This window comes from Hemicordylus capensis, chromosome 2, assembly GCF_027244095.1.
Source record: "Hemicordylus capensis ecotype Gifberg chromosome 2, rHemCap1.1.pri, whole genome shotgun sequence".
In the NCBI taxonomy this organism is placed as follows: domain Eukaryota; kingdom Metazoa; phylum Chordata; class Lepidosauria; order Squamata; family Cordylidae; genus Hemicordylus; species Hemicordylus capensis.
The window spans coordinates 187,791,922-187,805,335 of record NC_069658.1 but is presented as its reverse complement, the minus strand read 5'-3'; the positions used below and the strand labels follow the sequence as shown (position 1 = coordinate 187,805,335).

Genomic DNA, 13,414 nt, shown 5'->3' with positions numbered 1-13,414 from the left:
CATCATCTGGTGGAGTTTAGTTTGACTGCTACGTCTGCCCTCTGCAGGGGTGGTGGGCCGATTAGGATGGTCCGCCCCCGGAGGCTTATGGATCCGCTTGGATTCCAGATGGCCCTCAGGGAGTTTTCAGTGTCCAAAGATGGTGACCCTGTTGAGGCCCTGGTCGATCTCTGGGATGGAGAGATGGCCCGGGCTGTTGACACGGTTGCTCCTAAACTCCCTCTCCAGCTTGGTGAAGCCCAATCTGCTCCTTGGTTTTCCTCGGCGCTTAGGGCGATTAAACAGCTCAGGCGACGGCTGGAATGACGCTGGAGGAAGAGTCATGACGAATCTGACCAAACTTGGGCTAGAGCCTATATTAGGGACTACTCCGTGGCAGTGGGTGCGGCGAAGAAATGTTTTTTCTTCGCTTCCATTGCATCTGTTCAGTGCAGACCTGTGGAGCTGTTCCGTGGAGCTAATACATTGCTGCACACATCCCCCCCAGGTAATGGGGGAGGAATAATCTACAACCCACTGTGATCAGTTTGTGTTTCACTTTGCGGATAAAGTCGCTCGCATCCATGCTGATTTGGACTCCAGAGTTTTGGCAGATCCGGCAGACGTGCCTCTGGTCCCATCTGGTCCCATTGTGTTGGATTCTTTTCAGTTGGTGCAGCCTGAGGATGTGGACAAGATCCTGGGCAGTGTGCGGGCAACTTCGTGCGCTCTTGACCCTTGCCCTTCATGGCTAATAAAAGCTGCCAGGGAGGGTACAGGTAGATGGTTGGAGGTGACCATTAATGCTTCATTAAGGGAGGGTAGGATGCCATCGTGCCTCAAGGAGGCGGTGGTAAGACCATTATTAAAAAAGCCCTCCCTTGATCCCTCCAACCCAGACAACTATAGACTGGTCTCTAACCTGTCCTTTTTGGGCAAGGTGATAGAGTTTGTGGTGGCGTCCCAGCTGCAGAGGGTCTTGGATGATACGGATTATCTGGACCCTTTTCAATCTGGCTTCCGCCCCGGGTATGGGATTGAGACTGGCTTGGTCGCTCTAGTAGATGACCTGTGCCGGGAACTAGACAGGGGGAGTGTGTCTCTGTTGGTTCTGCTGGAACTCTCGGCAGCGTTTGATACCATCGACCATGGTATCCTTTTGTGCTGCCTCTCGAGTATGGGAATCAGAGGTACTGCGTTGCAGTGGTTCTGGTACTTTCTTTGGGGGAGGGTCCAGAATGTGGTGCTGGGGGACTACTGCTCAGCTCCGTGACCATTGGCCTGTTGAGTCCCGCAGGGTTCGGTCTTGTCCCCCATGCTATTTAACATTTACATGAAACCGTTGGGAGAGGTCATCCGGGGACTTGGACTGAGTTGTCAGCAATATGCAGATGACACTCAGCTCTATCTCTCCTTGTCACCTGATCCTAGGGAGGTGGTGGATGTCCTAAATTGGGGGCTGGAGGCCGTGATGGGTTGGATGTGGGCTAATAAACTGAAATTGGATCCGGACAAGACAGAGGTACTCTTGGTCAGTAGGAGAGTCAATTGGGATGAGGAGATTTTACTGGTTCTGGATGGGGTTGCACTCCCTTTGAAGGAGCAAGTACGCAGCTTAGGGGTACTACTGGACCCGGCTCTGCTTTTGGAAGCTCAGGTGGAGGCGGTGACCAGGGGTGCCTTTGCACAGTTTCAGCTAGTATGCCAGCTGCGTCCCTTTCTTGAGAAGGCAGATCTGGCCACAGTTACCCATGCCTTAGTCACATCACAGCTGGATTACTGTAACGTGCTCTATGTGAGGCTGCCCTTGAAGAATATCCAGAAACTACAGCTAGTGCAAAATGAGGCAGCTAGAGCTGCCTGGTGGGAGCACATCACACCCATCCTGAAAGAGTTGCACAGGCTGCCAGTTCCTTACCGGGTCCAGTTCAAGGTGCTGGTTTTGACCTTTAAAGCTCTTAACTGTCTGGGCCCAGGATACCTGAGGTACCACCTGCTCCCAAGGGTTGCTTCCCACTTGACGTGGTCATCTGAGTGGGCTCTGCTCTGGGTGCTGGCAGTGAGGGAGTCTAGGTTGTTGTACACTTGAGACAGGGCCTTCTCTGTTGCTGCTGCCAGACTCTGGAATGCTCTCTCGGTGGGTATCTGCTCCTCAGTCTCCATTACGGTTTTTAGAAAGCATGTCAAATTGTGGCTTTTTAGCCAGACTTTAATATGATTGTTTCCACTGCTGCTTCTTGTATTTTGTACTGTTTTTTATGCTTGCATTTTCATTTTTTTTAAATTTAAATTTTTTATAATCTTGTTTTTAAATTTTATCGTGAGTCGCCTTGGGATTTTCTTAATGAAAGGCGGGGTATAAATTTAAAATAAATAAATATAAATAAATAAATAAAGCCTTTTGGATGTCTAGCAGCTGTTGTTGCCATGTGGGAAAAGAAAATCCGAACCTGCAAAGACAGATTTACAATGGGAACGTGGAATGTAAGAAGCATGAATATGGGAAAGCTCGACATAGTGAAAGATGAAATGAATCGACTACAGATTGATATCTTGGGCATCAGTGAATTAAAAAAGACTGGAATGGGACACTTTCAGTCAGAAAACCATACCGTTTACTACTCAGGACATGAAAACCAAAGAAGTAATGGTGTTTCTTTCATAGTCAGGAAGAGTATAGCAATGACAGTACTTGGATACAATGCGGTCAGTGACCGACTAATATCAATTAGATTTTGTGGACAACCCTTTAACATGACAATTCTTCAAGTCTATGCCCCAACAACTGATGCAGAAGAAGAGGAAGTTGATGAGTTTTATGCTCAAGTCCAGTCTGAAATTGACAGAACATGTAAGCAAGATGTGATGCTGGTGGTTGGAGAATGGAATGCCAAAGCTGGAAAAAGTAAGGAGGAAAATACAGTCAGCCTATATAGCCTAGGAAACAGAAATGAAGCAGAATGACTTATTAGTTTCTGTCAAGCCAATGATCTCTTCATTGCTAACACATTCTTCAAACAACCAAAGTGGTGCCTATACACATGGACATCATCAGATGGAGTACATAGAAATAAAATTGATTACGTTATTGGTGCAAGGAAGTGGAAGAGCTCAGTTATAAAAGCAAAGACTTGGCCAGGGGCCAATTGTGGAACATCGTGAACTGCTCATGTGCAAGTTCCATGTCAAGCTAAAGCAGAAAAACAAAGCTATCCAGCTCCTACAATATGATCTTGAAAATGTACCCACCATTTTCAAGGAGAACATCAGGAACCACTTTGAAGTTCTGAACCTCATTGATAGGGAACCAGAGGAACTGTGGAATGAAATCAAAGAAGTTGTTAAGGACAAATGTGAAAAGAGACTGCCAAAGACCAAGAAACAGAAGAAAGCAAAATGGATGTAAGAACAGATGGTGGAAATTGCCAAGAAAAGGAGAGAAGCCAAAGTCAAGAAAGATAAAGACCTCAGGAATTTCAGAAAGCTGTTAGAAAAGACAAGGAGCAGTACTACAATGACATCTGTAAAGACCTTGAGGATGGAAATAGACACAGAAAAACAAGGCAAGTTTTCCAAAAGATCTCTGAACTCAGAGGGAGGTTCCAACCTCAAATTGGTATGTTAAGGGATTTATTTTATTTTTATTTATTTATTTATTTATTTATTTTTGCATTTTTATACCGCCTTTCGTTAAAATATAGCCCCAAGGCGGTTTACAAAAGTTAAAAACATACAATAAAAACACAATAAAAACAACATGCTAAGAGTATAAAAACATATAAAAACAGGCATAAAACAATACAAGAAATAAAAACACCCAGAAGCAGCAGTAAAAACGATTATGTAAAAGCCTGGGTAAAAAGCCAAGTCTTTACAAGCTTTCTAAAAGCCATGATGGAGTCCGAGGAGCGAATGACCACTGGGAGAGCATTCCAGAGTCTGGGGGCAGCAACAGAGAAGGCCCTGTCCCGAGTGCACGACAGCCGGGCCTCTCTCATTGTCGGCACCCGGAGCAGGGCCCCCTCAGATGTCCTCGTCAAGCGGGCAGCAACCCTTGGGAGCAGGCGGTCCCTCAAATACCCTGGGCCCAAACCGTTTAGGGCTTTAAAGGTCAAAACCAGCACCTTGAATTGGACCTGGAAACGAACCGGTAGCCAGTGCAGTTCTTTCAAAATGGGGGTGATATGTTCCCAACGGGCAGCTCTGGATAACACCCTCGCTGCCGCGTTTTGCACTAGCTGCAGTTTCCGGATATTCTTCAAGGGCAGCCCCACGTAGAGCGCGTTACAGTAATCCAGCCGCGACGTGACTAAGGCATGGGTAACTGTGGCCAGATCTGCCTTCTCGAGAAAGGGACGCAGCTGGCGCACCAGCCGAAGCCGTGCAAAGGCACCCCTGGCCACCGCCTCCACCTGAGCTTCCAAAAGCAGAGCCGGGTCCAGTAGTACCCCCAAGCTGCGTACTTGTTCCTTCAAGGGGAGTGCAACCCCATCCAGAACTGGTAAAATCTCCACATCCCGATTGGCTCTCCTACTGACCAACAGCACCTCCGTCTTATCCGGATTCAATTTCAGTTTGTTAGCCCACATCCAACCCATCACGGCCTCCAGTCCCCGGTTCAGGACATCCACCGCCTCCCTAGGATCAGATGACAAGGAGAGATAGAGCTGAGTGTCATCCGCATATTGCTGACAACTCAGTCCAAATCCCCGGATGACCTCTCCCAGCGGCTTCATGTAGATGTTAAACAGCATGGGGGACAAGACCGAACCCTGCGGGACCCCACAGGCCAACGGCCACGGGGCCGAGCAGTAGTCCCCCAGCACCACCTTCTGGACCCTCCCCTCAAGAAAGGACCGGAACCACTGCAACGCAGTGCCTCCGATTCCCATACTCGAGAGGCGGCCCAGAAGGATACCATGGTCGATGGTATCGAACGCCGCCGAGAGGTCCAGCAGAACCAACAGGGACGCACTCCCCCTGTCTAGTTCCCGGCGTAGGTCATCCACTAGAGCGACCAAGGCAGTCTCAGTCCCATACCCGGGGCGGAAGCCAGATTGAAAAGGGTCCAGATAATCCGTATCATCCAAGACCCTCTGCAGCTGGGACGCCACCACACGCTCCATCACCTTGCCCAAAAAGGGCAGGTTAGACACAGGTCTATAGTTGTCCAGGCTGGAGGGATCAAGGGAGGGCTTTTTAAATAAAGGTCTTACCACCGCCTCCTTAAGGCACGATGGCATCCTGCCCTCCCTTAATGAAGCATTAACCATCACCTCCAGCCATCTACCTGTCCCCTCCCTGGCAGCTTTTATTAGCCATGAAGGGCAAGGGTCAAGAGCGCACGAAGTCGCCCGCACACTGCCCAGGATCTTGTCCACATCCTCAGGCCGCACCAACCGAAAAGAATCCAACACAACGGGACCAGATGGTACCAAAGGCACGTCTGCCGGAACTGCCAAAACTCTGGAGTCCAGGTCAGCACGGATGCAAGCGACTTTATCTGCAAAATGACAGGCAAACCGATCACAAAGAGCTGTAGATGGCTCCTCCCCCATTGTCCGGGGGGATGTGTGGAGCAATGTTTTCACCACACGAAACAGCTCTGTTTGCCTGCACTGAGCAGACGCAATGGAGGCGGAGAAAAAACGTTTCTTCGCCGCCCCCACCGCCACGGCGTAGTCCCTAAAATGGGTTCTAGCCCGTGTTCGATCGGATTCGTGACGACTCTTCCTCCAGCGTCGCTCCAGCCGTCGTCCGAGTTGCTTCATCGCCCTAAGCTCCGAGGAAAACCAAGGAGCGGAACGGGCTCCACTAAGCCGGAGAGGGCGCTTGGGGGCAACCGTGTCAACAGCCCGGGCCACCTCTCCATTCCAGAGATCAACCAAGGCGTCGACAGGGTCACCAGCTCTGGACACTGGAAACTCCCCGAGGGCCGTCTGGAATCCAAGCGGATCCATAAGCCTCCGGGGGCAGACCATCTTAATCGGCCCACCACCCCTGCAGAGGGCAGACGGAGCAGTCAAACTAAACCCTACCAGGTGATGATCTGTCCATGACAAGGGAGTGGTCTCAAATTTCCCCACCTCCAGATCATTTATTTCCCGGTCGGCAAAAACCAGATCCAGAGTGTGTCCCGCCACGTGGGAAGGGCCCGATACCAATTGAGACAGGCCCATGGTTGCCATGGAGGCCATGAAATCCTGAGCCGCACCCACTAGGGGGGCCTCAGCGTGGACATTGAAATCCCCCAAAACAATAAGCCTGGAGGAACCCAGGGCCACCTCCGAGACCACCCCCGCCAGCTCAGGTAGGGAGACTGAAGTGCAGCGGGGTGGTCGGTACACCAGCAGAATCCCCAGCCTATCTCGGAGGCCCACCCTCAAGGACAAACACTCGAAATTCTGAGATTGCCTGACCGGGCACCTGGAAACGGGGAGGGTCTCTCGAAAGATGACCGCAACGCCTCCTCCCCGACCCTCGAGGCGGGGCTGCTGCACGATCTGGAAACCTGGAGGACAAAGCTGAGAGAGACTGACCCCGCCCAGCGCATCCAACCAGGTCTCTGTCACACATACCAGGTCAGCACGCTCATCCACAATCAGATCGTGGATGAGAGATGTTTTTGCGTTAACTGACCTGGCATTCAGCAGCAGCACCCTAATCCTCGAAGGAGTGTTCCCAGAGCTCCCTAGGGTCAGTGGGTTGGGAGAAGGGCCGGAAAAAGGAACAGGCCTCAATTGCCTGGACCGTTTTCCCCTGTAACGGCCTGCCCAACTCCCACCGCCATACCTCCCTCTGCCCGCTACCTGTGATATTGCCGCCCCCACTCCAGACCCACTTTTTCGCTCTCCCAGACACATCTCCCCAGACTAACCCACCACGGCTTCTTGGCTTAATTAAAAACAAAACAAAACCAGGCTTGCGTAGTCTCCTGCTGACTTCTTAATTGTGAGAAGATTGCTCTTCAGGGCGGAAGGAGAGAGATCTTCTGGTCCTCAGGCAGCTCACCCCACGGCAGAGAGCCACAAGGACGAGAGCCCTTGTGCTCTCGCCCTTCGGCTCGCGCCAAGAGGCTCTCGCCCTTGGGCTAGCCTGCCCTATATAGCAGCAGCAGCAGCCAAAGCCCCAGCAGCAGCCCAAGGAGATGTTACACACACCTGAGGAAAGGTGGGGCAGGGGCAAAGACAGCAGTCAGTCAGTGCCCCACCCAAGCTGTTCTCCTTCTGTCTTCTTCCCCCAGGCCCTTGGGCTAGCCTGCCCTGTATAGCAGCAGCAGCAGCCAAAGCCCCAGCAGCAGCCCAAGGAGATGTTACACACACCTGAGGAAAGGTGGGGCAGGGGCAAAGACAGCAGTCAGTCAGTGCCCCACCCAAGCTGTTCTCCTTCTGTCTTCTTCCCCCAGGCCCTTGGGCTAGCCTGCCCTGTATAGCAGCAGCAGCAGCCAAAGCCCCAGCAGCAGCCCAAGGAGATGTTACACACACCTGAGGAAAGGTGGGGCAGGGGCAAAGACAGCAGTCAGTCAGTGCCCCACCCAAGCTGTTCTCCTTCTGTCTTCTTCCCCCAGGCCCTTGGGCTAGCCTGCCCTGTATAGCAGCAGCAGCAGCCAAAGCCCCAGCAGCAGCCCAAGGAGATGTTACACACACCTGAGGAAAGGTGGGGCAGGGGCAAAGACAGCAGTCAGTCAGTGCCCCACCCAAGCTGTTCTCCTTCTGTCTTGCCAAAGGACAGATTATAACTGATTCAGAGAAGATCAAACAGAGATGGAAGGAGTATACTGAAAACATGTACAGCAGGGACATCATCATCCAAGATACTCTAGAAGATATTCCCTACTTGCAAGAACCTCTAGTACGGGAAGATGAAGTTAGATCAGCACTCCAGTCATTACCAAGTTGGAAGGCTACAGGAATTGATGGAATAACTATAGAAATATGGCAGGCAACAGAAGAAGAATCAGTCAAGGCTCTAACAAAACTATGCCAGCAAATTTGGAGAATGACACAGTGGCCAACAGATTGGAAGCAGTCAGTCTACATACTCATACCAAAGAAAGGAGACGTAACAGATTGCGCAAACCATCACACAATATCCTTAATTTCCCATGCTACCAAAATAATGCTCAGGATCATCCAATGTAGATTAGAGCCCTATGTGGAAAGGGAAATGCTGGATGTTCAAGCTGGTTTCAGAAAAGGCTGAGGAACAAGAGACATCATTGCTGATGCATGTTGGATAAATGAGAAAGCCAAAGTATATCAGAAAGAAGTCAAAGGGACTATTCTCACGATCAACAAAAATTGGGCTAGGAGAGCCTAGCCTGATTTTTGTTGATCGTGTAAACCACCGGGCTGTCAGGCAAGCCCGGTGGTTTACGAGCGGGTAACCGCTCAAGTAGCCCTCCCTAAAGCCCAAGTTTGCAGAGCGAGCATTCCACAAACAGGGCTTTCTGATCGTGAGTAGCCACGGCACAGCTCCACGGCGTGGCTACTCACGAGGAGACCCCCGGAGGGGAGGCAAAAAGCCACCTCCTGGCTCCAGGGGTCTTGCCAGCATGCCCTGCGTGCTCGCGCAGGGCATGCTGGAGCTTGCGGAGGCCAATTGGCCCCTGCTCCCCCCAGCCCCCGCTGGCTCCGTCACAGAGCTGGCAATCGTGTGGGCAGCCAATCTGGCTGCCCAGGGTTTCCTCCCTGTTCACCACCCCAAACCGGGTCTCACTGATCGTGAGACCCAGCTCAATATGTACTTTGTTGACTACAGAAAAGCCTTTGATTGTGTTGACCATGTCAAGTTGTGGAATATCCTTAGGAAAATGGGCATCCCAGAACACCTCATTGTTCTCATGAGAAACCTATACACAGGATAGGAAGCCACAGTCCAGACAGAACATGATGAAACAGACTGGTTCCAGATCAGCAAGGGAGTAAGACAAAGCTGTATACTTTCCCCTTCTTTATTCAATTTATACACTGAACATATACTGAGAGAAGCTGGATTGGAAGAAGATGAGCGTGGTTTTAAAGTTGGAGGAAGAAACATCAACAACCTGTGCTATGCTGATGACACCACCCTGATAGCTGAGAATGCGGATGATCTGCAAGCTCTAGTAATGAAAGCCAAGGAGCACAGTGAAAAAATGGGACTACAACTAAATGTATAGAAGACTAAACTAATGACAACGGGTACAGCAACCAGCCTCAGAATTGACAATGAAGACACTGAAGTGGTGGATAGCTTCTGCCTTTTAGGATTGACTGTCAATGGTAAGGGATCCAGCAGTCAAGAAACACGCCACAGACTACCACTTGGTAGGGTAACAATGAAGGCCTTGGAAAGGATATTTAGATGCTGTGACGTGTCTACGCCTACAAAGATTAGAATCGTTCAGACAATAGTTTTCCCCATGACACTCTATCGATGTGAAAGCTGGACTTTGAAGAAGCAAGATAGAAAAAGCATTGACGCTTTTGAACTTTGGTGCTGGAGAAGAATTTTGAGGATACCATGGACAGCCAGGAAAACAAACAAATGGATCATAGAACAAATTAATCCAGAATTTTCATTTGAGGCACAGATGAGCAGGCTCAAACTATCATACTTTGGACACATTATGCGAAGACCCAGCTCCCTTGAGAAGCCCATAATCCTAGAGAAATTGAAGGAAAGAGAAGAAGAGGACAAACAGCAGCAAGGTGGATGGACTCGATTACAACAGCACTGAATGCACCACTGAGAGACCTTAAAGGCCAAGTTGAAGACGGATCATCCTGGAGAGAATCTATCTCTGTGGTCACTAAGAGTCAACCTTGACGGCACTTGACGGCACTTAATCAATCAATCAGAAATCCTGGTTTTCCTCAAAAAGAAAGGTGAAATGAGATTTCACCACCTATCTTTTTCATGTTTAATTCATGTTAAATTGTTGATTTGTCTGTTTGAGTGTTCTGGGAATTGAGGGGGAGGGATTAGTTAAAATAATGAGTATCAGCTTCTTGACACTGCCTCAATGCTGCCACCCAGGACTAACCTCTCCCCACTCATTCGTGGAGAGGAGAGCTGGTCTTGTGGTAGCAAGCATGATTTGTCCCCTTAGCTAAGCAGGGTCTGCCCTGGTTTCATGTGAAACGGAGACTTGATGAGTGAGCACTATAAGATATTTCCTTGAGGGGATGGAGCCACTCTGGGAAGAGCAGAAGGTTTCAAGTTCCCTCCCTGGCTTTTCCAAAATAGGGTTGAGAGAGACTCCTCCCTGCAACCTTGGAGAAGCCACTGCCAGTCTGTGAAGACAATACTGAGCTAGATAGACCAATGGTCTGACTCAGTATATGGCAGCTTCCTATGTTCCTATGTTCACTCACTACTTAACAGATTTAAAGGTAATTACCATCACTTTGTATTTTGCCTGGAAACCTATTGGCAGCCAGTGCAATTGCTTTAAAACAGGCATAATATGGTCTCTTCCAAATACCCCGGAGACCAATCCAGCCGTTGCATTTTGAACCAATTGAAGTTTCCAAACTACATAAAAAGACAACCCCACATTGTAGTAGTCAGGCCTAGAGGTTAGAGTGCACCACAGTTCTGAGATCATTATCTTCAAGGGATGCAGCTGTTGTATCAACCAAAGTTGATAGAAAGCGCTCCTGGCCATAGCCTCAACCTGAGAAACCAGAATGAGGCCTGGGTGCAGAAGCACTCCCAAGCTACATACCTGATCCTTCGGCAGGCGGGGGGTGGGGGGTATGCAATCCCATTCAGAACAGGAAGATCTATCACGTCCCTCAAATTATGACTCCTTATCATGAGTACCTCTGTCTTGCTTGGATTCAGCTTCAATTTATTATTCCTCATCCAGTCCATTGCCTGTAGGCAGACATTTAGGGGGGTATGCCATATCCTGATGATGATGATGTCATGGAGAAAGAGATTTGGATGTCGTCAGCATATTGATAACACTCTGCTGCAAATCTCCTGACGATTTCACCCAGCAGTTTCATGTAGATGTTAGAAAGCATTGGAGATAGGATGGAGTCCTGCGGGACACAATACAATAGCTCTCGTTTCACAGAGGAACTATCTCCGAGCGACACCATCTGGAATCTACCTGAGAGATAGGAATGGAACCACTGCAAAGCAGTGCCACCTATTCCCAAATCCCCCAAGCGATCCAGAAGGATACCATGGTCAATAGTATCGAAAGCTGCATAAAGGTCCAAAAGAACCAACAGAGTCACACTCCCTCTGTCCATTCCTTGGCCATCCATCAGGCTGACCGTCTCCACCCCGTAACCTGCTCTAAAACCAGTTTGAAACAGGTCTAGATAATCAACTCTACTTCAAAAAGACCCTCTATTGTGTTGGAAGTTAAGGACTTTGCGCTGTCTCCTCTCAGACAGTGGAGGACAGACTAGTGAGTCAGAGGGCTAGAGGGTCAAGACATTGGTCATCCCTTCTCTACTGCTCTGACACTATCCCTTTGGATATGTAGATTGCTAATCTCAGGAACTAACTTCCTTCTTCTCTCTCACTTCCCAACCTGCCCTTCTACCTTGCAACATGGCAAGCTACTCTGGGAAGAGCAGACACAGCTGAGAAGGTGAGCAAGCCTTTCTAAGCATTTAGCCTTTTCTCCCTCAAACAAACTAACAAGAAGAGGAGAGTTTTGCAGGGGCTGTTTCTCTTTAAGGGGCAGGTCTTAGTCTCTCCATCTTTGTGAGTGTTACTTGTTAGGGTTCCTTGCTAGGGTTCCTTGTTAGGGTTAAGATATCAGAGGGCTAGGAGTTCTTAGGGTTCCCTAAAGGCACTGTTTGCTGATTGGTGGGGGTGGAGTCAGCTAGGGCTGGGCGGGGCCCCACATTTCCTTTCCTTTGGCTCTCATCCTGTGTGACAGTTGGAAGGCTACTCTACATATGAGGTGAAGGCCCGAGAGCATAGCGAACAGGGATAGCAAACAGGACGTAGGAGTGTTGCAGGAGTTTAGCGGGAAGTGTGCGGGGGAGCCTGGAACGAGCCCCTGAAATTGCGATCGCAATCGCGATCACAAAGAGCCTGGTGGAGAAGAGAACGTAAGTACATATCCCTCCCTCATATCCCTCATATTCCTGGGAAAGGCTGTTTGGACAGTTAAATAGCTGACCATTACAGCTGAGACCTATCCTAACAAAATATCTAATAAACGGACAATAAGCTCCCTAAATACTGTAAAGAGCTAACTAAAACAGTATGAAGATAGAAGGTCAGCAGGGGAAGGGGCACTTCCCAGTGTATTGCACAGAGTGCCACATGTACGACTATTTGCCCCATGGGCAGAAGTCGTGGGTGTGTGCTCGGTGCAAGGAGCTCCTGGCTCTCAGGGAACAAATCCGTTCACTCGAGACCAAGGTGGTGGATCTGGAGAAGCTCAGAGAGACAGAGAGGCATGTGGACGAGAACTTCAGGGATGTGATAGAGGCATCCCACTCCAGGGCCGGTAGCTCCTCTGCTGTCAGGGAGAATGAAGGTCTTGGGCAAGGAGGACATCAGTCTGAGGAAGAGGGAGATGCTCCTTTAGAAGGGACCCCTTCCGTGGATGATGAGCCCATATCCTTTCGCACAGGGGATACTCCTCTGGGGGGTGGGGGCCTCCTTGTAGTTGGTGATTTGATCATTAGGGGGATAGAGAGATGGGTTTGTGACCCGTGTGTTGACCGCACGGTGACTTGCCTGCCTGCTGCGAAGGTTGCGGACATTACGCAGCGTCTAGACAGGCTCCTAGGCAGTGCTGGGGAGGAGACAGCTGTCGTGGTGCACGTCGGCACCAACAATGTGGGGAAATGCAGTCGGGAGGTCCTGGAAGCCAAATTTAGGCTGATAGGTAGCATTTTGAAGTCCAGGACCCCCAAGGTAGCATTCTCAGAAATGCTACCTGTTCCATGCGCAAGTACAGTGAGACAGGCAGAGCTGAGGGGTTTCAATGCGTGGATGAGACGGTGGTGCCGGGAGGAGGGGTTTAGATTTGTTAGGCACTGGGACACATTTTGGGGCAAGCAAGGCCTGTACAAAAGGGACGGGCTGCACTTGAACCAAGATGGAACCAGACTGCTGGCGCTTAAAATCAAAAAGGTTGCAGAGCAGCTTTTAAAATGACACTTGGGGAACAGCCGATGGGAGCTGGGCAGTATCCCATTTGGCAAAAGCCATCCTTTACAGTGTGAGGCTGCAAAGAATGCAAATAAAACAGAAGGGGATGGAGCAAAACCGCATAAAGAGCAGATGGGAGCCTGTGCCAGCAGGTCAAAGAGTCAAAAGAGTAGCATACATCAGGGGAGAGATTCAGCGTATAGGGGCTTGTATGCCAATGCCAGAAGCCTCCGAACCAAGATGGGTGAGCTGGAGTGCTTGGTTGCTAACGCAGAAATAGACATAGTGGGCATAACAGAAACATGGTGGAACAGTG

At 49.8% G+C, this 13,414-nt stretch overlaps 1 protein-coding gene across 8 annotated transcripts in view; it reads right to left on the bottom strand.

Moving 5' to 3' along the window:
• The window catches only part of LOC128341984 (lysozyme C-like), a 61,224-nt gene that overhangs the window by 27,674 nt on the left and 20,136 nt on the right, over positions 1 to 13,414 (bottom strand). For 2 of the 8 annotated variants that reach the window (XM_053288728.1, XM_053288720.1), the window contains exon 2: positions 3,229 to 3,295. The exons of 5 other annotated variants lie outside the window; for them this stretch is intronic. The gene's annotated coding sequence lies outside the window, so the exon portion shown is untranslated. Of the gene's footprint in view, positions 1 to 3,228; positions 3,296 to 10,788; positions 10,843 to 13,414 lie in introns of those variants that run through there. One more of the 8 variants, XM_053288721.1, reaches the window with a different exon arrangement.